At 38.2% G+C, this 23,254-nt stretch overlaps 1 protein-coding gene across 1 annotated transcript in view; it reads left to right on the forward strand.

Moving 5' to 3' along the window:
• The window catches only part of NBDY (negative regulator of P-body association), a 57,430-nt gene extending 35,582 nt beyond the window's left edge, over window positions 1–21,848 (forward strand). The window contains exon 3 of the mRNA XM_070784314.1: window positions 21,608–21,848. The gene's annotated coding sequence lies outside the window, so the exon portion shown is untranslated. The remainder of the gene's footprint in view (window positions 1–21,607) is intronic.
• The last annotated feature ends 1,406 nt before the right edge of the window (window positions 21,849–23,254 follow it).

A 23,254-nucleotide genomic window follows, 5' to 3' on the forward strand; every position in this document is an offset into this window, starting at 1 on the left:
AGCACTCATTCTGTGCCCATGGGTGGGACTTTGGGGGATGGCATGTATCACACAGGTGGAATCTTTGGGAATGCCCCACTTGGCCTCGCCTACATTTGTCCACAGGTTTGCCATCTGGGTCTTTTCTGCCCACGGGCCTTGGTAGCCAGGCTCTTGCAGGCTTCAGTTCTGCACCAGGAACCCGTCCGCATGTCACCTTCAATCTTTCTAGGTGCCCTCCCTCTGCTAGCAGTCCTATTAATTTTTATCCTCTGGGGAGTAGGTGGAGTTTAGGGGGAAGGGAGAGAGGAGGCGGGCTTGGGGATTGAAGGGGTCAGGTGGCAAGAAGGGAGTTTGGTGGCTTGGTTTGCCATGTAGGTCTCTTAGCTTCGAAACCTAACCCCTGACAGTAGCCTAGTATTCACCCTGGAAGCTCACCCCCACCCCAGGGGAATTATGGATCCCCCTTAAACAGACACACACACACACACACACACACACAAGCGGGCATGGCAATCATGACAAGGGAATCAGGGCCTTTATCCAGAGAGTTTTGGGATGTGGGCAAAGAAGGAAAACACACAACCTGAAAGCTGACAGTTTCCTTTCATTTGGGGACCTTCCTGAGGGGTACAGCCACAGGGCCACATCTGCTCTGATAGCTCTGAGGAAAGGTTTCCCCAGAGGTAAGGGAGGAAGGAGCCAGCCTATTTTAGGAGTTTTTGTTGAAAAAAAGAGAGGAAAAAATTAAAACGTGGGGAACACTGAAAGGTTACTGCTAGTCCACTGCCCACCCCCCCCATTCCACCCCTCCCCCCATCCCAGGCCAGCAAAAGCCAGTAAACATACATACATACATATATACACAGAAAACAGCCAGACATCTCATTCTCTGTGTGGAAAGGTTTCAGAGTTTGGGCCCACTGAAATCATTCCTAGATTCACATCTGAACTATCCAGGCCCCGTATCTTGCTCTTCCCCATCCTGAATCCCTCTCAGGGTGACACCTTTCGGGGCAGCTGCAGTGGCTGAGGGCAGGGCCACAGTCTTTGTTCATGGAAAAGGCCAGGGACATTGTTTTGGTCCGCAGGTGCAAGGGAAAGCAAGTGGTCACCATGGCCTGAGTGTTTAAGGATGTCGTGCCCATGCCACCCAGTGCCTCGTGAGAGACCAGTGTGGAAGGTGAACCCGAGTCTCTTTTGTAAGTTCCTCAATGGTTCCTTTCTTTGCTCCTTTAAAGTCTTCCTAGATGTGTAACCCGAACAGGAGGGAGCTCCAAAGGAAAGCAAATCCACGTCCCAGGGATTTCCCACACTCAGTATCTTAAGGACTCTTAGAACTGAGGAGCAAATCCACGTCCCAGGAATTTCCCACACTCGGAAGTATCTTAAGGACTCTTAGAACTGAGTGGCAGTTTCAGACATTCTTCTACTTATGCCAAGCTGTCCCAGAAAGTAGGCCAACATTCGAAATTGGTGAGAGAAACCAAACACATAGCAAACAACCCACTAAAACCAAAGTCACCACCTTCCTATCAGGTAGGACCTGAGGTGGATCTTTCCCAGGCATTAAACATCAGGACTTGTGGAACACTTACTTGGGGAAGATGCAGGGAGGAAGGAAGGAGGGCAGGGATTGGGACCAGCAAGTGGTGGAATCCCTACTCTCTGAATCACTTCACACCTTCCCCTGCCTTTGCCCGGGCTTACTGTCCTGAACTGGGGCACACACCCACACAAAGGTTGCATTCCTGAAAACATGCCTGTGCAGGCCCCACCACACCCCCAACCCCCGTGCTGGCACCCATTCCACCAAGTCTCGGCAGACCCGATGGTTGCCTTTCCTTCCTTGTTCCCTGTCCTTCCTCCTTGCCCCTTTTCTGTTTGTCTTTCCACTTCCCAGTTGGGCACTAGGGCATCACAGAACAGGCCTCTCTCTGGATGGGGTTCAGCCCCTTGCCTGCATGGCTGAGGCTCTGCCCTGGCTGATGACTCTTTGGCTGATGGCTCTTCTCTTAGGAGGCCACGGTTGGTTCCACCAGCCTACTTGGGACACAGTGCACTGGAGACCCCCTTTACACTTCACCTCCACTGTGGTTCTTTCTTGTGCTTTCAGTTTGCTCTCCACTTTCAGCTCCTTCCTTTCAGTTCTTCCCTGTGTCCTGAAGGCAGGGTTGGGCGGGTGTCTGAGAGCATCAACGCTGCCAACACTTTTACTTTTCCTGTGGGAGTGAGGGGAATTCCCTCACAACCATCCTTTAATTGCCATCAGAGATTATTACCTCATCCCTCTCATGTGTGCCCTTCACCTCCCACTTTTAACCTACAGTTCCTGGAGTCCTCCCTAGCTTTGCTGAGCCCCGCATGCACGCCCCGGGCTCTTTAGCCCTGACATGCTCAAGGCATCCAAACTTGGCCGCGCCTCTCCTTTTGCCTTCTGGAGGCCCACCAGGCCTCCTGCCCGGTTGGTTGGTTGGTTTGTCCGTTGGTCAGTCTGGAGCCCTGGAAGGCACTCAGGAGGGACCACTCCTGACAAGGGGCTGCCTGGCAGCGTATCCTTTGGGCTCCAGGCAGCTTGTGTTTCCCTGTCATTCCTTGTGTATGTTGTGTGAGAGACACAATGAAGCGCCCTTGCACAGGGCCCAGGGGCAGACAGTGTTGGAGGTTGGAGCTTGGAGGTGGCATGACCACAGTGGTAGTGAATTACTGCTTCCCACTCTGCCTTTCAGTTTCTTTTAGCTGGCCTAGTGTCCTCAGTGTCCTTGCTCTTCTGCTGTTTGGTTAAGGGGGAGGTACAGGTGTAGGAGAAAGCAGTAAGTAGTGTGGTTCAGTTTCCACTCTTCCCCTGCATCATTGACATCTCCCTTCTCTAGTGGTGGAGATCCCTGCCATCCTCCAGAAAAACCCCAAGAACTAAACATAAATAAAACTGAAGGTGTTCCATGAATTACTTGGCAATGAAACAGCAAGAGAAGCTCAAGGCTTGCAAAAATATCTCTTGACTTTGCATTCCTTACAGCTGTCATGCTTATGGGAGCTCTTAAAGTCCAGAGGTGAGCCAGTAGGAGCCTCCTCAAGTCGTGCCCTGCTCCCTTTAGGTTCCCAAGACCAAGGGCATGAAGGGAACAATACACATTTCACTGTATACTTACAGGCTGTTGCCTCTATATCCAGGAGCCTGGCTAAGCTGGTTTTTAAAATCATTTTCAATTTTTTACTTGTCATTGACCTATTCAGTTTTTCTGTTTTCCTGTTTCAGTCTTGGTAGGGTGTACATTTCTAAGTATTCATTTCTTCTGGATTGTGTATTTCATTTCCATATATTTGCTTCCAGTAATCTTTTATGATTTTATTTATGTGGTTTCCATTGTAACTTCATTTTTTAACTTTCTACTTTTATTTATTTGAACCCTTTTTTTTCTTGAGGAGTCTGACCAGAGGTTTATTATTATTATTATATCTTCAGAGAACCAGCTTTTAGTTTATTTTATCTTTTGTATTATTTTCTTCATATATGCTCTGATATTTATGATTTCTTTCCACTAACTTTGTTTTTTGGTTGTTCTTTTTCTAGTTGCATTAGGTTTAAAGTTAGGATATTTATTGTGGATATTTTTGCATAAATGCTAATTATTTTTCACTATTGTATCAGCTGTTACTTTCCTTTTTGGCAAAATAGCCAACTGATTTTCATAAAAATTACAGAGAACTTCACCTTGAAATTCATTTGGAACACTCTATCATCCATTCCCAGCATTAATTAATATCCTATAAATAATCCCTTCTCCATAAAGCCATTGAAAGAAGTTTACAGTGTTGAAATCCTCATTATCCCTTGCACTTGCTAAGGTAACACTCATTTTACAGTTGATAAAACCTAAGAGCTGAGTCTTGAACTTTGTTTGCAACCTTTATGGAGATAACAACATAGTTATTCCTATGATCTATAATCCTCATACATTACTAAAGTTCATTCCTATTGGAAATAAATTCTTTACCATAATTTTCCAGCTAATGGAAGTGTGTACTCAATAGCTTTTTGCTTTACTTGGGAGCAGAATCAATTTTCTGGACAGTAATGCTTCAGGGTTATACTGAGTGTCCTTATTCCTCACACAACCTGTTGGCTGTTCTGGAAGACATAAAGTTCCATAGAGGCTTTATTTTGTTTTAATATACAGATAATATGCTTCTTTGCTCTCTTTCTCATGCCTCCTCACAGAAAGACAGCATCCACTTGCTAAAGCTTTTAACCTTAAAATGTCATAATGCTGCGAAAGCAAAACTGTAGGTTTCCCAAATCCATGTTTGAGAAAGCTATCTTGAATGCTGCCTCTGAGGCTTGAATTCCTCAGAAAGGGTTTCTGATGTTAGAAAAAGAGTTTCAGCTAGATTTAGATAGACTTTATGTTGCCCTAATTTTTTGAAAACCTCATACAATGCACAAACACCAAGGTTTTCTCTGGTTAGTTGTTGCTGATACTGGATTGCAGTTTCTCTCTTATGGCCAAATGTCCAAATTTTTACTCAGCTGTAACAATTTGGACCCAGTTTTATAGAACTAGATCATGAAGCTTTCAAGGCCTTAAGGTAGAATTTGATGGACCCACCTAAACTTGGGCATCCCAATTATCATATTCTTTTTTTTTTCCTTTCTCTATTTGAAAAGATAGGGGATGCCCTTGGGGTACTCACCTATAAACAGAGGGTTCACCATAGATCCACAGGTTATTATAGCCAGCATCTGGATCCTGTGGCAAAGGTATACCCCATTTGTGTTAGAGTAATTACAGTCACTGCTTTTTTTGGTGAACACCAATGAGAAAATTGTGAATTCTTCTTTAACCTTTTTTGTACCTCTTGCAACAGAAGTGCTCCTGAAATCTAATCCGACTCAACCTTTTCTCAAGTAGCTGCTTCACTTCCTTTGAAGTAATTTTGTTTCCTGCCCTTCACCTAAACGTTTTACATTGTGAGAACATTAACCCAAATATACTTCTCCCCTGCATCACCAACGTGTTCCTTTACAACTGTTTGATTCTTGGATCAGGAAGATCCCCTGGAGAAGGGCACAGCAATCCACTCCAGTATCTTGCCTGGAGAATCCCATGAACAGAGGGTCCTGGCAGGCTACTGTCCATAGGGTCACACAGAGTCAGACATGACTCAAGCAGACTTAGCATGCACGTATGTCTTTTGACGTAAAATAATTATGGATATTATGTACTTATTGCCATTTAACTACATGTTTTTCCAGTTGTTTTTTGTAGTTCTTCCTTTTTCTTTATTTTGTAGTTCATTGATTTTCTTTAGTGGTATGCTTGTATTCCTTTCTCATTTGTTTTTGTGTATGTATCATAGATTTTTGATGTGTGCCTACCATGGGATTCATATATGTTGATCTATTACTATATCTACTTGTTTTAAACAGGTAGTGTTTGAACTTCAAGCAAGTACTAAAGGACCTAAATTTATTAATATTACTACCTTCCACTATACTTTATGTTTTTGATGTTACATTTTACATCTTTATGTTTGTCCCTTTACTGATTATTACAGTTATATTTGATTTTGCATTTTATTTTTACTTTTAATTTTCATACTGGCTGATTTAAGAGGTGGAATCTCAGTCTTTGCTATATATTTGCCTTTAGTAGTGGGATTTTTCATTTTGTCTAGGTACTTCTTGTTAAAGCCTTTTATTTTCTACTTAGATAATACATGTTAACATTCTTGTAAGGTGGGTTTAGTATAGAAGAAGTCTTATTTATTTCTTCTCAGAGAAGTTCTTTATCTCTTTTTCAGTTCTAAATCATAATCTTGCTGGGTAGATAATCCTAGGTTGCAGTTTTTTTTTCATTTTAGCACTTTAAGTATTTCATGCCACTCCTTTCCACCATGTAAAGTTTGTGCAGAAAAATCACCTGATAGCCTTATGAGGGGTTCCCTTGTATATAAATCTATTTTTTTCTCTTGCTACCTTTATAATTTTTCTTCTTTTTTTTCCTTTTTACAAACTTTTATTTTATGTTGAAGCATAGTTGATTAACAATGTTGTGTTTCAGTTGGATAGCAAAGTGATTCAGTTATATATAAACATGCAGTTATTATTTTTCATTTTCCCCCATTTAGGTTATTACAGAATATTCAGCAGCATTCCTTGTGCTATACAGTAGGTGCTTGTTGGTTATCTATTTTATATATAGTAGTGTGTACATGTCAATCCCAAATGCCCAATCTATCCCTGCCCTGCACCCTCTCCCCCTGGTAACTATAATGTTGTTCTCTAAGTCTGTGAGTGTGTTTCTGTTTCATAAATAAGTTCATTTGTATCATTTTTTTAAGATTCTACATGTAAGCAATAATACTAATATATATTTGTCTTTTTCAGGCTGACTTACTTTATTTAGTATGATAATCTCCAGGTCTTGTTTCTTAAAATGGCATTATTTTGTGCTTTTTAATGGCTAAGTAGTATCCCCTTGTATATGTGTATTACATCTTCTTTATCCATACGTCTGCTGGTAGACATTTAGGTTGTTTCCATATCGGGGCTGCAAAGAACATTGTGTGGATGTATCCTTCCGAACCATGTTTTTCTCTGGGTATATGCCTGAGAGTGCAATTGCAATAGTATGTGTTGGCTCTGTTTTTAGTTTTTTGAGGAACTTCCATATTATTCTCTACTGTGGCTGAACCAGTTTATATCCCCTCCAGCAGCAAAAGAAGGTTCCCTTTTGACCACACCCTCTCCAGCATTTATTGATGTAGACTTTTTAATGATGGTCATTCTGATTGTTGTGAGGTGATATGTCATTGTAGTTTTTTTTTTTTTTAATTTATTGATTTTTAATTGGGGCATAATTGCTGTACAATATGGTGTAGTTTACTGCCATACATCAACATGTTTCAGTCATAGGCCTACATATGTCCCCTTCCTCTTGAACCTCCCACTCACCTCCCACCCTATACCACCCATCTAGTTTGTCACAGAGCACCAGGTTTGAGCTCCCTGGGTCATACAGCAAATTACCACTGGCTATCTATTTTACATATAGTAAAGTATATGTTTCAATGCTACTCTTTATTTGTCCTACCCTCTCCTTCCTCCTTTCTGTCCAAAAATCTGTTCTCTAAGTCTGTGTCTCCATTCCTGCCATGGAAATATGTTCGTGAGTACCATATTTCTAGACTCCACATATATGTGTTAATATACAATATTTCTTTTTCACTTTCTGACTTACTTCACTCTGTATAATAAGCTCTATGTCATCCACTTCATTAAAACTGACTGGCCCTGAATGCCAGTGTCTTTGAGTTTCTGTTTAATTCTTTACTTCCTATTATATTTTGCTTTCTTTATCAAGAAGCTTGGTTTTCAATGGCAGTCCCTGAGGGTACCCAGTGTTTTTAACTCTAGAGACAGGGATGAGCATCTGAAATGCCTATGAGATTGTGTATGGATGTGCCACTAATGCTTATGACTGGATGGTAAGAATGTCATTCATTCCTTTTTTTAAGTAACCATGTAATTTATCATTTTTTGCCAAACTTGTATTGCTTTTAACAATAAAGTTTAACAGTAAAAAAAAAAAAAAAAACTGACTCAAATGCATTCTTTTATGACTGCGTAATACTCCATTGTATATGTATGTACCACAGCCTCTTTGTCCATTCATTTGTCAGTAGACATCTAAGTTGCTTCCATGTCCTAGCTATTGTAAATAGTGCTTTGATGAACATTGAGGTACATGTGTCTTTTTCAATTATGGTTTCCTCAGTGTATATTTCCGGTACTGGGACTGTTGGTTCATATGGTAGTTTTATTCTCAGTTTTATTGGTGTAAAGTGATACCTCATTGTAGTTTTGATTTGCATTTCTTTAATAATATCTTTTCATGCATTTATTAGCCCTTTGTATGTCTTCTTTGGATAAATGTCTGCTTATCTGCTTAGGGATTTTGCCTACTTTTTTATTGGGTTGTTTGTTATCCTGGTATTGAGATGCATGAGCTGCTTGTATGTTTTGGAGATTAATCCTTTGTCAGTTCTTTCATTTGCTATTCTCGTATTCTGAGGGTTGTGTTTCTACCTTGTTCATAGTTTCTTTTGCTGTGCAAAAGCTTTTAAGTTTAATTAGGTCCCATTTGTTTATCTTTATTTTTATTTCCATTACTCTAGAAGGTGGGTCATAAAGAATCTTGGCATGATTTATGTCAAGGAATGTATGGCCTATGTTTTCTTCTAAGAGCTTCATAGTTTCTGGCCTTATATTTGTGTATGGTGTAATATTAGGAAGTTCTAGTTTCATTCTTTTACATGTAGCTGTCCAGTTTTCCCAGCACCACTTACTGAAGAGGCTGTCTTTTCTCAATTGTATGATCTTGCCTCCTTTGTCAAAGATAAGGTGCCCATAAGTGCGTGTTTATCTCTGGGTTTTCTATCTTGTTCCATTGGTGTATATTTCTGTTTTTGTGCCAGTACCATACTGTCTTGATGACTTTAGCTTTGTAGTATAGTCTGAAGTCAGGAGAGTTGATTCTTTCAGCTCTGTTTTTCTTTCTCAAGACTGCTGTGGCATTGTTGTTGTTGTTCATTTGCTCAGTCTTGTCTGACTTTTTGTGACCCCATGAACTGCAGGATGCCTTACTTCATTTGGGGTCTTGTGTTTTTCCATACAAATTGTGAAAAAAAAAAATTGTTGTAGTTCTATTTTGGAAGTCCTAGCCATAGCAATCAGAGAAGAAAAAGAATAAGAGGAAGCCAGATTGGAAAAGAAGTAAAACTCTCACTGTGTGCAGATGACATAATACTATACATGCTGCTGCTGTTGCTAAGTCGCTTTAGTCATGTCCGTCTCTGTGCCACCCCATAGGCGGCAGCCCACCAGCCCCCTCCCCCCACCCCCCCATCCCTGGGATTATCCAGGCAAGAATACTAGAGTGGGTTGCCATTTCTTTCTGCAATGCATGAAAACAAAAAGTGAAAGTGAAGTTGCTCAGTCGTGTCCGACTCTTAGCGACCCCATGGACTGCAGGCCACTAGGCTCCTCCATCCATGGGATTTTCCAGGCAAGAGTACTGGAGTGGGGTGCCATTACCTTCTCCACATAGAAAATCCTAAAGATGAAGGAAACCAAAAAATTACTAGATCTAACCAGTGAATGTAGTAAAATCACTAGATACAAAATTAATGCACAGAAATCCCTTGTTTCCTATACACTAACAATGAAAAATCAGAAAGAGAAATTAGGGAAACAATCTAATTCACCATTTCTACAAAAGAATAAAATACCTAGGAATAAACCTACCTAAAGACCTGTATGCAGAAAACTATAAGATACTGATGAAAGAAATAGAAGACAACACTAACAGATGGAAAGATACACCATGTTCTTGGATCAAAAGAATCAATATTGTAAAAATGACTATACTACCCAAAGCAATCTACAGATACAATGCAAACCCTATCAAACTATAAATGGTATTTTTCTCATTGTAGTTTTGGTTTGCATTTCTCTAACTGTTAGTGATGTTAAGCATTTTTTCTGTGCTTCTTGGCCATCTATATGTGTTCTTTGCAGAAATATCTATTTAGGTCATCTGCTCTTTTTTTTTTTAAACTGAGTTGTCTGTGTATCAGATTTATTGAGCCCCATGAGCTCTTTGTAAATTTTAGAGAATAATCCCTGTTAGTTGCTTCATTTGCAAATATTTCTTCCATTCTTTGGTTTTCCTTTTCAGTTTGTTAATGATTTCCCTATCTGCAAAAGTTCCTGAGTTTAATGAGGTCCAAATTGTTTCTTTTCATTTTTCTATTTCTTTTTCTAGGAGGCGGGTTCACCAAGATATTACTGCAGTTTATGTTAAAGAGTGTTTTGCTTGGGTTTGCTTCTAAGAGTTTTATAATATTCCACCCAACCTTTAGGTCTTTATTTCATTTTGAGTTTATTAGGGTGTTAGTGAGTGTTCTAATTTTATTCTTTTACATGTAGCTGTACAGTTTTTCCAGCACTTATTGAAGAGATTGTCTTTTCTGCATTGTATATTCTTAACCTCCTTTGTCATGGATTAATTGGCCATAGATGTGTGATTTTATTTTCAGCTTTCTGTTTGTTCCATTAATCTATTTTTCTGTTTCTATGTCAGTACCAAACTCTTTTGATAGCTGTAGCTTTGTAGTAGAGTCTGAAGTTGGGGAGCCTGATTTCCTCCAGCTCTGATTTTCATTCTTAAGATTACTTTGGCTCTGCAGAGTCTTTCATATCTCCATACAAATTTTGATGTTTTTATTCCAGTTCTGTGAAAAATGCCATTGATAATTTGATAGGGATTATAATGATTCTGTAAATTGTTTTGGGTAGTATAATTATTTTGACAATATTGTTTTTTCTGATTCAGGAGCATGGTATATCTTTTCATTTGCTTGTGTCATCTTTAGTTTCTTTCATTGGGGTCTTATAGTTTTCAGAGTACTGGCCTTTGCCTCATTAGATTGGTTTAATCCTAGACATTTTACTGTTTTTGATGTGATGGTAAATGTGGTTGTTTCTTTTATTTCTCTGTCTGATCTTTCCTTGTTAGTGTATAGAAAAGCAACAGACTTGTCTGTATTAATTTTAAATCCTGCAGCTTTACTCAGTTCACTGGTGAACTCCACTAGTTTTCTGGTGCCAACTTTTGGGATTTTCTATGCATAGTTTAAAGCCTTCAACAAACAGTGACAGTATTACTTCTGATTTTCCAATTTGCAATGCTTTTATTTCTTCTTTTTCTCTGATTCCCTTGGCAGGGACTTCCAAAACTGTTGAATAAAACTGATGTGGGTGGTCATTCTTGTCTTGTTCCTCATCTTGGAGGAAATGCTTTCAGCTTTTCACCATTGAATATAATGCTAGCTGTAGGTTTGTCATATATGGCCTTTATTATGTTGAGGTAGGTTTCCTCTATGTCCACTTTATAGAGAGTTTATCATAACTGGGTGTTGAATTTTGTCAAAAGGTTTTTCTCTATCTATTTGCATGATCATATGGTTTTTGCTTTTCAGTTTATTCATACAGTATATCACACTGGTTGATTTGAAAATATTGAAAAATCTTTGTATCCCTGAGGAAAATTCCACTTCATCATGGTGTCTGATTAAAGTCATATTTTCAATATCAGTACTTGTGATTGGTCTGTTCATATTTTCTAGTTCTTCTTGGTTCCATCTTGGGAGACTGTACCATTCTAAGAATCTGTCCATTTTTTTCCTGGTTGTCCATTTTATTGACTTACAGTTACTTATAGTATCTCTTATGATCCTTTGTATTTCTGTGATGTCCATCGTAGTTTCTCCTTTTTCATTTCTAATGTTACTGATTTGAGGCCTCTCCCTCTTTTCTCAGTAAATCTGGCTATAGGTTTATCAGTTTTGTTTATCTTTTCAGAGTCAGATTGTAGTTTCATTGAAATTTTCTATTGTTTTCTCCATCTCTATTTCTTTGATCTCTTCTCTAATCTTTATGATTTCTTTCCTTTTACTATTTTGGGGTTTTGTTTTTTTTCTCTTCCCCTAGTATCTTTAGGCATAAGGTTAGGTTGTTTATTTGAGATTTTTCTTGTTTCCTAAAGTAAGGTTGTATTTCTATAAACTTCCCTGTTAGAACTGCTTTGCCACATCCCATAGGTTTTGGATCATTGTGCTTTCATTTTCTTTTGTCTCTGTGTATTTTAAAAAATTTCCTTTGATTTCTTCAGTGATCCATTGGTTGTTTAGTTGTATATTGCTTCCCCTCCACGTAATTGTAGTTTTTACAGTTTCTTTTTCCTTGCAGTTGATTTCTAATCTCAATAATTCTGTGATCAGAAAAAGATTCTTGATAAGATTTCAATTTTCCCACTGAGTCTAAAAGACTTTTCTTTACATCTGTGTCTCCTTTGCTGCCCTGTAAGTAGGATCATCGGTACCACCTTTCTAGATTTCATATATATGTGTTAATATATGGTTTTTGTCTTTCTCTTTCTGATGTATTTCACTCTGTATAATAGGCTCTATGTTCATCCACGTCATTAGAATTAACTCAAATGAATTTCATTGTAGAGCTAAGTAATATTCCATTGTATATATGTACCACAGCTTCCTTATCTATTCACCTGCCAATGGACATCTAGGTTGCTTGCATGTCCTAGCTTTTGTAAATAGTGCTGGAATGAACATTGGGGCACATATGTCTTTTTCAATTCTGGTTTCCTCAGGGTATATGCCCAGTAGTGGGATTGCTGGGTCATATGGTAGTTTTATTCCTAATTTTTTAAGGAATCTCCATACTGTTCTCCATAGTGATTTTATCAGTTTATATTGCCACCAACAGTGTAAAAGTGTTCCCTTTTCTCCACACCCTCTCCATCATTTATTATTTGTAGACTTTTTGATTATGGCCATTCTGACCAGTGTGAGATGATTCCTCATTGTGGTTTCGATTTGCAGTTCTCTAATAATGAGTGATGTTGAGCATCCTTTCATGTGTTTATTAGCCATTTGTGTGTATTCTTTGGAGAAATGTCTGTTTAGGTCTTCTGCTCACCTTTTGCTTGGGTTGTTCATTTTTCTGGTATTGAGCTGCATGAGCTGCTTGTATATTTTGGAGATTAATTCTTTGTCAGTTGTTTCATTTGCTATTATTGTCTGCTATTCTGAGGGCTGCCTTTTCACTTTGCTTATAGTTTCCTTCTTTGTGCAAAAGCTCAGTGGTAGAAGGAGAGTGTGGGATGATTTGAGAGAATAGCATTGAAACATAGACATTACAATATGTAAAATATATGACCAGTGTGAGTTTGATGTGTGAAGCAGGGCACCCTAAGCTGGTGCTCTGTGACAACCTGGAAGGATAGGGTTGGAAGGGAGGTGGAGGCGGTTCAGGATGGCAGAGACACATGTATACCTATGGCTAATTCATACTGATATATGGCAAAACCATCACACTATTTTAATTATCATATATAAAATAAATAAATAAATATTTTTAAATGATTTCAACTCTCTTAAATTTACCAATGCTTGATTTGTGTCCCAAGATGTGATCTATCCAGGAGAATGTTCTGTGTACAATTGAGAAGAAAGTGTATCCCTCTGCTTTTAGATGCAATATCCTATAAATATCAATTAAGTACATCTGATCTAATATGTTATTTGAAGCCTGTGTTTTCTTGTTGATCTTCTGTGTGACTGATCTTCCATTGATGAAAGTGGGATGTTAAAGACAAAAGTGCCACTATTATTATGTTACTGTTGACTTCTTATTTAATGACTGTTAGCTTTTACCTCATACATAGGGATTCTATGTTGGGTGCATGCATGCATGCTCAGTTACTTCAGTCATGTCTGATTCTTTGTGATCCTATGGACTGTAGGCTGCCAGGCTCTTCTGTCCATGGGATTCTCCAGGTAAGAATACTGGAGTGGGTTGCCATGCCTTTCTCCAGGGGATCTCTCCCACCCACGTATCAAATCCAGGTCTCCTGCATCTTCTACATTGCAGGTGGATTCTTTATGTTGAGCCACTGGGAAAGTCCATGTTGGGTGCATATATGTTTTCAATTTACAATCTTCTTGAATTGACCCCTTGATTTTTATGTAGTTTCCTTCTTTGTCTCTTACAAGTTTATTTTAAGGTTTATTTTGTCTTATGACAGCATATATATGGGTCTTGTTTTTGTATCTATTCAGACAGTCTGTGTATTTTGATGAACATTTAATCTATTTACATTTAAGGTATTTATTGATAGGTATGTTTCTACCACCTTTTTTAAATATATATGTTTGCATTGCCATTTTGTTAGGTTTGTTAATTTTTTTCAATTTATTTTGTAAGTCTTTTTCTTCCCTTCCTCTTTTGTTCTCTTCTGTTTTGATTTGATGATTAAACTTGGTTTTGTGTTTAGACTGTTAGAGTGTTTGTTTTCTTTTTCGTATTTATATCTAGTGTGGATTTTCAGTTTGGGTTACCAAAAGTATTAATATAGCAGTCGATATATAAACAGGATTGTTTTAAATTATTGGTCTTTAATTTATTTTTTAATTAAGGATAATTGCTTTACAATACTGTGTTGGTTTCTAACATACAACAATGAAAATGAGACTTAACTATATATATATAACTTCTGCAATGCAGAAGATGCAGAAGACCCAGATTTGATCCCTGAGTGGGGGAGATCCCCTGTAGAAAGGCATGGCAACCCACTCCAATATTCTTACCTGGAGAATCCCAGGGATGGGGGAGCCTGGTGGGCTGCTGTCTATGGGGTCGCACAGAGTCAGACACAACTGAAGCTACTTAGCAGCAGCAGCTTCCCATTAACTATCTATTTTACACACGGTATTGCATATGTGTCAATGCTACTTTCTCAATTTGTCCTGTTCTTTCCCTCCCCCATTGTGTCCACAAGTCTGTTTGCTACATCTGTGTCTCGATTCCTTCCATGCAGATAGGTTCATCAGTACTGTTTTCTAGATTCTACATGTATGCTTTACTATATGATATTTGTTTGTTTGTTTTTTTCTTTCTGACTTCCTTCATTCTGTGTAACAGGCTATATGTTCACCCATCTCAGTTCAACTGATTCACATTTATTCCTTTTTATGGCTGAGTGATATTCCACTGTATATATGTACCACAACTTCTTTATCCATTCATCTGTCAATTTACATCTGTGTTACTTTCATGTCTTGGCTATTGTAAATAGTGCTGCAATAAACACTACAGCACATATGTCTGTTTGAATTGTGGTTTTCTCAGGGTATATGTGGAGAAGAAAATGGCAACCCACTCCAGTACTCTTGCCTGGAAAATCCCATGGATGGAGGAGCCTGGTAGGCTGCAGTCCATGGGGTCGTTAAGAGTCAGACACGACTGAGCGACTTCACTTTCACTTTTCACTTTTCATGCATAGGAGAAGGAAATGGCAACCCACTCCAGTGTTCTTGCCTGGAGAATCCCTGGGACAGGGGAGCCTGATGAGCTGCCATCTATGGGGTCGCACAGAGTCAGACACGACTGAAGTGACTTAGCAGCAGCAGCAGCAGCAGGGTATATGCCTGGTAGTGGGATTTCTGAGTCATATGATACTTTTCTAAGGAACTCACATACTTTTTTCCATTGTGGCTGTATCAGTTTATATATATTCTTACCAACATTGCAAGAGTGTTCCCTTTTCTCCACATCCTCTCCAGCATTAATTATTTGTAGATTTTTTTTGATGATATTCTTTCTGTGTGTTTTAATTTTAAATACATTTCCAGTATCCTGCATTTGTACTCTCCTCACAATTGCTTGTTTTTATATCATATTTTTGTGTAGTTCATTTCCTACCTTTATTCTTGTCTTTATCCATCAACTTTTTTATTTGTAATGGTCTTGCTTTTTGTAGTGGACTTTTCTTTTCTACTTACAGAATTTCCTTTAGCATTTGTTGCAAACATAGTCTGGTGTTGCTGAATTCTCTTAACTTTTTCTTGTCTATAAACTTTGAGTTCTCTGTTGCATCTTAATATGAGCCTTGCTAGGTAGAGTATTCTTGGTTTGTAGGTTCTTCCTTTCATCACTTTAAATATGCCATGCCATTCCCTTTGACCTGCAAAGTTCCTACTGGGAAATCAGCTGATTACCTTATGGAGTTCCCTGACATGGTATTTGTTGCTTTTCCTTTGTTGCTTTTAATATCTTCTTTGTTTTTAATTTTTGTCAGTTTGATTAAAATGTAACTCTCTGTTCCTCCTTCAGTTTATCCTGCCTGAGGTTCTCTGTGCTTCTTGTACCTGGGTAACTGTTTCCTTTCCCATGTGGGGAAAGTTTTCAGCTATTATCTCTCCAAGTATTTTTTTCAAGTCATTTCTCTCTCTGTTCTCTTTCTGGGATCCCTATAATGCAAATGTTTATACATTTAATGTTGTCCTAGAGGTCTCTTAGACTGTCGTTATCTTTTTCTCATTCTTTATTCTGTTCCACAGCAGTTGTTTCCACCATTCTATCTTCCAGCTCACTGTTTTTCTGTTATTCTCCCTCAGTTCCTCTGATATTGATTCTTTCTAGTGTATTTTTAATTTAACTATTGTATTGTTCATCTCTTTGTTTGTTTTTTATTTATTTTTATTGAAGGATAATTGCTTTACAGAATTTTCTGTCAAACCTCAACACGAATCAGCCATAGGTATACATATATCCCCTCCCTTTGAAACTCCCTCCCATCTCCCTCCCCATCCCACCCCTCTAGGTTGATAAAGAGCCCCTGTTTGAGTTTCCTGAGCCATACAGGAAATTCCTGTTGGCTATCTGTATTACATATGGTAATGTAAGTTTCCATGTTACTCTTTCCATACATCTCACCCTCTCCTCCCCTCTCCCCATGTCCATAAATCTATTCTCTATGTCTGTTTCTCCACTGTTGCCCTGTAAATAAATTATTCAGTACCATTTTTCTAGATTCCGTATATATGTGTTAGAATACGGTATTTATCTTTCTCTTTCTGACTCACTTCACTATGTATAATAGGTTCCAGGTTCATCCACCTCATGAGAACTGACTCAAATGCATTCCTTTTTATGGCTGAGTAATATTCCATTGTGTATATATACCACAACTTCTTTATCCATCATCTGTTGATGGACATCTAGGTTGTTTCCATGTTCTAGCTATTGTAAATAGTACTGCAGTGAACAGTGGGATACATGTGTCTATTTCAATTTTGTTTTCCTCAGGGTATATGCCTAGGAGTGGAATTGCTGGATCATATGGTGGTTTTATTCCTAGTTTTTTAAGGAATCTCCATGCCATCTTCCATAGTGGTTGTATCAATTTACATTCCAACCAACAGTACAAGAGTGTTCACTTTTCTCCACACCCTTTCCAGCATTTACTGTTTGTAGACTTTTTGATGAGGGCCATTCTAACCGGTGTGAGGTGATATCTAATTGTAGTTTTGATTTGCATTTCTCTAATAATGAGCAATGTTGAACATCTCTTCATGTGTTTGTTAGCCATCTGTATGTCTTCTTTGGAGAGATGTCTGTTTAGGTCTTTTTCCCACTTTTTGATTGGGTTGTTTATTTTTCTGGTATTGAGTTGTATGAGCTGCTTGTATATTTTGGAAATTAACCCTTTGTTAGTTGTTTCATTTGCTATTATTTTCTCCCGTTCTGAGGGTTGTCTTTTCACTTTGCTCATAGTTTCCTTTGTTTGCTTTTAGTCCTTCTGCATCTTTGTTAAACATTTTTTGCATCTTCATAATCTGTACCTCCATTCTTTTCCTGAGATTTTGGATTATCTTCACTATCATTACTCTGGATTATATTTCAGCATATTGCCTATTTCCACTTCATTTTGTTGTTCTTCTGGGGTTTTATCTTGTTCCTTCATTTGGGATATATTCCTCGTTCATCTCTTTTTGTCTAACTTTCTGTGATTGCAGTTTCTTTTCTGCAAGCTGTTGGACTGTTGGATGAGGCTATCTAAGGGCCTTTTGCAGGCTTCTTGGTGAGAGGATCTGGTTCCTTCCTGCTGGTGGTTGGAGCTGGGTCCTGTCTCTCTGGTTGGCAGAGCTCTGCTCAAGAAGGCTTTACCCAGCCTGTAAGCTGATATGTGGGACTCTGTTCCCTCCCTGTTGGTTGTTTGGCCTGGAACATCCCAGCACTGAAGCTTACAGGCTGTTAAGTGAGGCTAAGTCTTGAGTAGAAAATGGTGTTCTGCAGGAAGGCTTGTACCAATGAGTACTTTCCCGAACTGTTGTCTACCAGTGTCTTTGTCCCTGCAGTGAGCCACAGCCACCCCCAGCTCCACAGCAGACCCTCCGATACTAACAGGTAGGTGTGATCTAGTCTCTTATGAGGTCACTGATTTTTGCCCATGTGTCCTGATGCTCACAGGGTCTTGTTTTCCCCCTCCAATAGTGCGGTTTTTCTTTCTTCCTGTCCCGTGGAATTCCTGTGATCACCCTCACTGTCCATCAAAGCCAGATTCTCTGGGGTCTCCTTCTCTTGTTGACCCAACCCCAGGCTGGGAATCCTGATGTGTGGCTCAGGACTTTCACTCTGTCTCATTGCCACTTCTGTGTTGTGTTTGGATACTGGGTACCAATTTTTGGTAGATTCCTGTGTTTTTTTATCGATTGTTCTTTAGCAATTAGTTGTGATTTTCATGTTTTAATGAGAAGGTGTTGCTTATGTCCTTCTACTCTGTCATTTTGTCAGCCATCTGTATAGCCTTTATCAAGGTCACTGCAGCAGTACATATGAGGCTTGTCTTGGGCACTACATGATGAACAGACCACACTGGCTGCCAGAATTTTATAATGTATATAAAGGTTTTAATTGGGTTCACTCCTGTATATAGGTCATCCAGATAGTCCCCAAAACATATTATGCTCACAAGACCATATCCTTGAAGGAGCTTCTAGTGGAGGGATGACACGTGGATGCATATTCCAGGGGTAGAGAGAAAGAAGGGGCCTCCAGCAAGATCTTCCAACAGTTTCATTCACCCCATGACCTATAATTATTTATCTTTGACTTTAGCCATTTTGATTATGACTGTGTCTTGCTGTGGGTCTGTTTGGGTTCAATCTTTGTTTTCCTGTACCTGAATATTTTTCCTTTTCCAGGTTTTGGAAATTTTCTGCTATAATTTTATTAAATGTATTTTTACCCCCTTATCTATCTCTTCTCTTTCTGGAACCCCTATAATGTGAGTGTTTGTATGCTTGATGTTATCCCCAAAATCTCTTAATCAGTTTCCATTTTTAAAAATTTAGTTTTCTTTTTCCTGTTGTGCTGCTGATTTACATTCTATCTTTCAGATAGAATGCATTCTTCTGTATGCATTCTTCTGTATCACCTAGTTTGCTGTTCACTCCTTCTAGTGTGTTTTTTATTTACTTTATTTTTACTTCTTTAAAAAATGATTTTATTTATTTATTTTTGTTTGTGCTAGGTCTTCATTGCTTCATAGGCTTTTCTCTAGTTGTGGTGAGTGGGGGCTACTCTTGTTATGTTGCAGTGGCTTCTCATTTTCATGGCCTCTCTTGTTACAGAGTATGGGCTCTAGGGTGCATGGGCTTCAGTAGTTGCAGCATGTGGGCTCAACAGTTGTGGCTCTGGTTGCTAGAGTACAAGCTCAGTGGTTGTGGCATGCAGGCTCAGTCGTCCTGCAGCATGTGGGATCCTCCCAGACCAGGGATCAAACCCATGTCTTCTTCATTGGCAGGCGGATACTTTACCACTGAGTCACTAGGGAAACCTTATTCTTTACTTCTGCCCTATTTTATATATATATATATATATATTTTTTTTCTGCTTCCTTGTTAAAATTTTCATTGTGCTCATCTATTCTCTTACATAATTTAGTTAGCATTGTTATTACTAATGCTTTGAATTCTTTATCTAATAAATTGTTCATTTCTGTTTTATTGGTTCCTTTTTTTCTTTTTCAAATGAGAAAAATTCCTCTGTCTTCTCAATTTGCTTATTCTTCTCTGTCTCTGTGAAATTAAGTAAAACAATTATCTTGAAGGGATGTCCTTATGTGTGAGTCTATGTGTGCCTAGTGACTTTCGTGATAGAGCTAGATTTGATGTGAGCATAAGTCACATCTTTTCTCAGGGTGTAATAGCATCTATCATCGTGGTAGAAGATGGGGCTGAAGAGTCAGGGGCTAAGGCAGAAAGCAGATGTGAAGAGGGGCTTTCCCTCTGTTCAGTGACTGTCACCACCCTATTGGGGGTTGGGTCAGATCTCAGGTTGCTGGAACAGAAGCCCTGAGGGTTGAGTCTGAAGTACCTCAGTTCCCTTGAAGTGTGTATTCTTCTGCTTTCCAGCACAGTCTCCCTTAGCCCCAGAGAAAAGCAGTGCTGGGGCAAGAGGTAATGGTGTGGGTACTGAACAAGGGTCAGGGCATAGAGTATGGTATGGCAGTCTGGCCACTTTCAGCAATCTGGTCTTCCTGTGATGTGCTGCCTGTGTTATCAACCACAATGGCTGCCCAGTCCCTGCTCAGACACGCTTAGTGTCTGAGTCACTGTGACATCTTATAGCTGAGCTCTTTCTTCATTTCTGACTGCTTTTGCTTTAGTGGGGAGCTTGAGTGTGAGGCAAATGGGGCTACAGTGTTTGCTTGATTCAGGCTGGGGCATACACCAGATTGGTCACAGGGAATGAGTCAACGACCTGTGTGGTTTCAATTCAACCTTTCCTGCTTCCTTTCCCTCCTTCAATGGAGCAAGCAAGCATTCAAGTGCTCATCACAAAGAGAGTCAAGGCTTCCCACAGCACTCTTGAGCCTCCAGTCAGCCAAGGGGGCGCTTCCATTTGTCAGACTCCAGGGGTGGGTCATCTAATATGTTGCTCAAACTACTCACTCTCCAGTGAATGTCTATGCCTGTATAGTCTCCCTTTTCCTCTGAATCTTCTCCCAGAGGCACAAGTCCTAATCTGATCATTTCTTTTCCCTTCCTACCCAATTCTTCATGTATCTTTCTTTCTTACAACCTTGATTGTTCAGGAGTCTTTCTGCTGGTCTTCAGTTAGTTTTCACTGAGCATTTTTTTCCACTTGTAGATGTATTTTTGATATGTTCATGGGGGGAGGGCCACATCCTCCTACTCCACCATCTTGATTTGAGTCCTTAAAACACTTTTATATATAACACAGAATACAAATAACTTGATAGAAAAATGTTCAAGGAACAGACAGTTCTTAGAAGGCAAAATATTAATGACCAATAATGATAATTAATTAACTTCCTTATTAATCATTGAAGTATAATTCAAGATATCATTTTTAGCACATCACATTTGCAACAATCAAAAATCTATGTAATCTGTTTTAGGGAGGATGTGGTGATATATACACTGGTTATGAGAGTGTGTATTTTTATATTAGCAGCATTAAAACTTTAAAGTGTGTACTCTTTGACACATAATTTGCTTATGGAATCTATGGGAAAATTCTTACATATAGACAAATATGCTTTTTTATTATAAAGAAAAATTTCAAAGATAGAAATTCCTTTTGAGAGAGGAATGACTATTCTGTCATGCAGTATAATATTGTGAGCTGTTGAAATATGTAGATAGATCTATTTTGATAAAGAAAAATCATTAATATCTTATTAAGTGGTTAAAGTGAATTAAAACAATTTGCAGAATGAACTAATTTATATTCAAACTGTCTAAATTTTATATTACTGTAAGTACTATCTGTATGAACATTTAAATGCATAGAAAAGGATTTAGAAAGAACTGATACCTGTGATTTCTTTTAGAAATAGAACTGAAGAAAAGTAGAAGTTTGGTGACAAGGATAATTTTGTTTAGGTTGTTTAAATTATATACTGTTCAATTATAAACATGTATTATTTCTGTAAATAAGTACAGATTTTCTGGAGAATAAAATACACCAGGTATAAATAATATGCCTATTATCAGCATCTTATGACTTTGATTTAATGTTTATGAAGAAATACACTAATAATTTTGCTTCCCTTATAATCTGCCTAGAAGGAAATGTGGGGTGTTACCTTCTCAAGAGACATATCTAATCTGTATAATTATTGCATTTCTCAATATAAATGAATAAATTGTCCTCTTTTATATCTTTCAGTCTTATGATATAATCATCAAAATTTCACCTCCTGTATTTGGATGGATTCTGGGACATGACCAGTAGATCTCTAAATTTGAAGACCCCAGCCTGGATTGTGGTGACCTCACCAAAGCAAATAATGCCTGTGAGGTGGTCCTGCAGCAGCCAGTCAATGCTCTCTTTTGGTGACACTCAGTCTTTGCTGTATAACTTTGAATTCTTATAAATCCATTAAGTTTCCAATAAAGTTTTTCTCTCATTTGCTGTTAGTTCTATATGACTATGATCTAGTAAATTGTCAATTTTCAGTAAAGGTTTCATAGTAATTCCAAGCATCAGTAAAATTGGTATCAAAGTATGACCTTCTTCCTAAGAATTACCATTCACTGATTCTTTATAGTGTGAAAATACCAGAAGAATGAGGGGGGAGGATTGAGGGGAAATATGAAAAATAATTAAATTCCCAGCACATTCTCTTTACTATCAACTTTTCTATGGTATCTTATCTATTCTATGGCATTCCTTATTCTTCTACATCTTAACTGCTTTCTTGGTCAAGATGGCTGCTATGCTTTTCATTTGCTATTTTCTAATTTACTTCTAAAACACTCAGTATTAAACAAATAGGTTATCTTAATTAAAAACATTAATAAAAAATTATGATAAAAAATAAAAGGAAAACGGGAAAATTTCAGTCAGCAATTTTAGTATTTTCACATTGTTCATGTATTTTTCATAAATCATAGGAAAAATTAAAGTTAAATTTTGGAGATCTTTATGTACATTAATATAAAAATGATGCAATAATTAAAACAACCTATTATTTATGTAGAAATATGTACACAAGTCAATATAACAGGATATAAACCCCAGAAATGGACACATAGAAGACTTTAAAGGTAGTATGTCAAGTAAGTGAGGAATGGCTGAATCATTCATTAAATTGTATAAAGAATATCTGGCTGATCATATGAGGAAAAAACAGATTAGATCTTCCCCCTCATACCACGAATTTAAATTAAATACATCAAATCACAAAAATATTAGAAAAAACTTTGGTGAATATTTATATTATTGTACAATGAGCATACCCCATGCATAATAATTTAGTTTTTCAAAAGATGGTGTTTAACTATTTATGATGTAATAAATGCTACAAACTATGGAAATATGAGGGTGAGTAAGATAGTAGTCAGTATAACTTGCAGTTTAACAGGAAAGGCAGTTAATTAAACAAATTTATAAAGCAAGTCTGGATCTACATACTGAAGCTGCCTTCAGTGATCTCTCTTCATCTTTCAGTTCAGCATTCCTTTGCTTACTTCATTTTCAGCCTTTTTCTTCATATTGAGAAAGATGGTACCTCAGTACCTTCAGAATTATATTACATTAAGCTCACACACTCAGAAGGAGAAGCAATCTCTTTTCCAAGTTCCCATATTAATAGCTCCAAAAGTACTCAGTTTGACCTTGCTTGGATCACATATGAATTTATGGACAAATCACTATCCACTAGAATGGGTGCTCTGATTGGCCAGTTTAAAGATTATATTCTTACCTCTATGGAGAGGAAGGTAGGGTTCCTGATTGACATTCTCACCAGAGTCATACTGAATCAGGAAATGGCAATTCCCAAAAGGAAGAGACACAAGACAGATTAAAAAG

Source organism: Bos indicus, chromosome X (genome assembly GCF_029378745.1).
Source record: "Bos indicus isolate NIAB-ARS_2022 breed Sahiwal x Tharparkar chromosome X, NIAB-ARS_B.indTharparkar_mat_pri_1.0, whole genome shotgun sequence".
NCBI classification, from domain to species: domain Eukaryota; kingdom Metazoa; phylum Chordata; class Mammalia; order Artiodactyla; family Bovidae; genus Bos; species Bos indicus.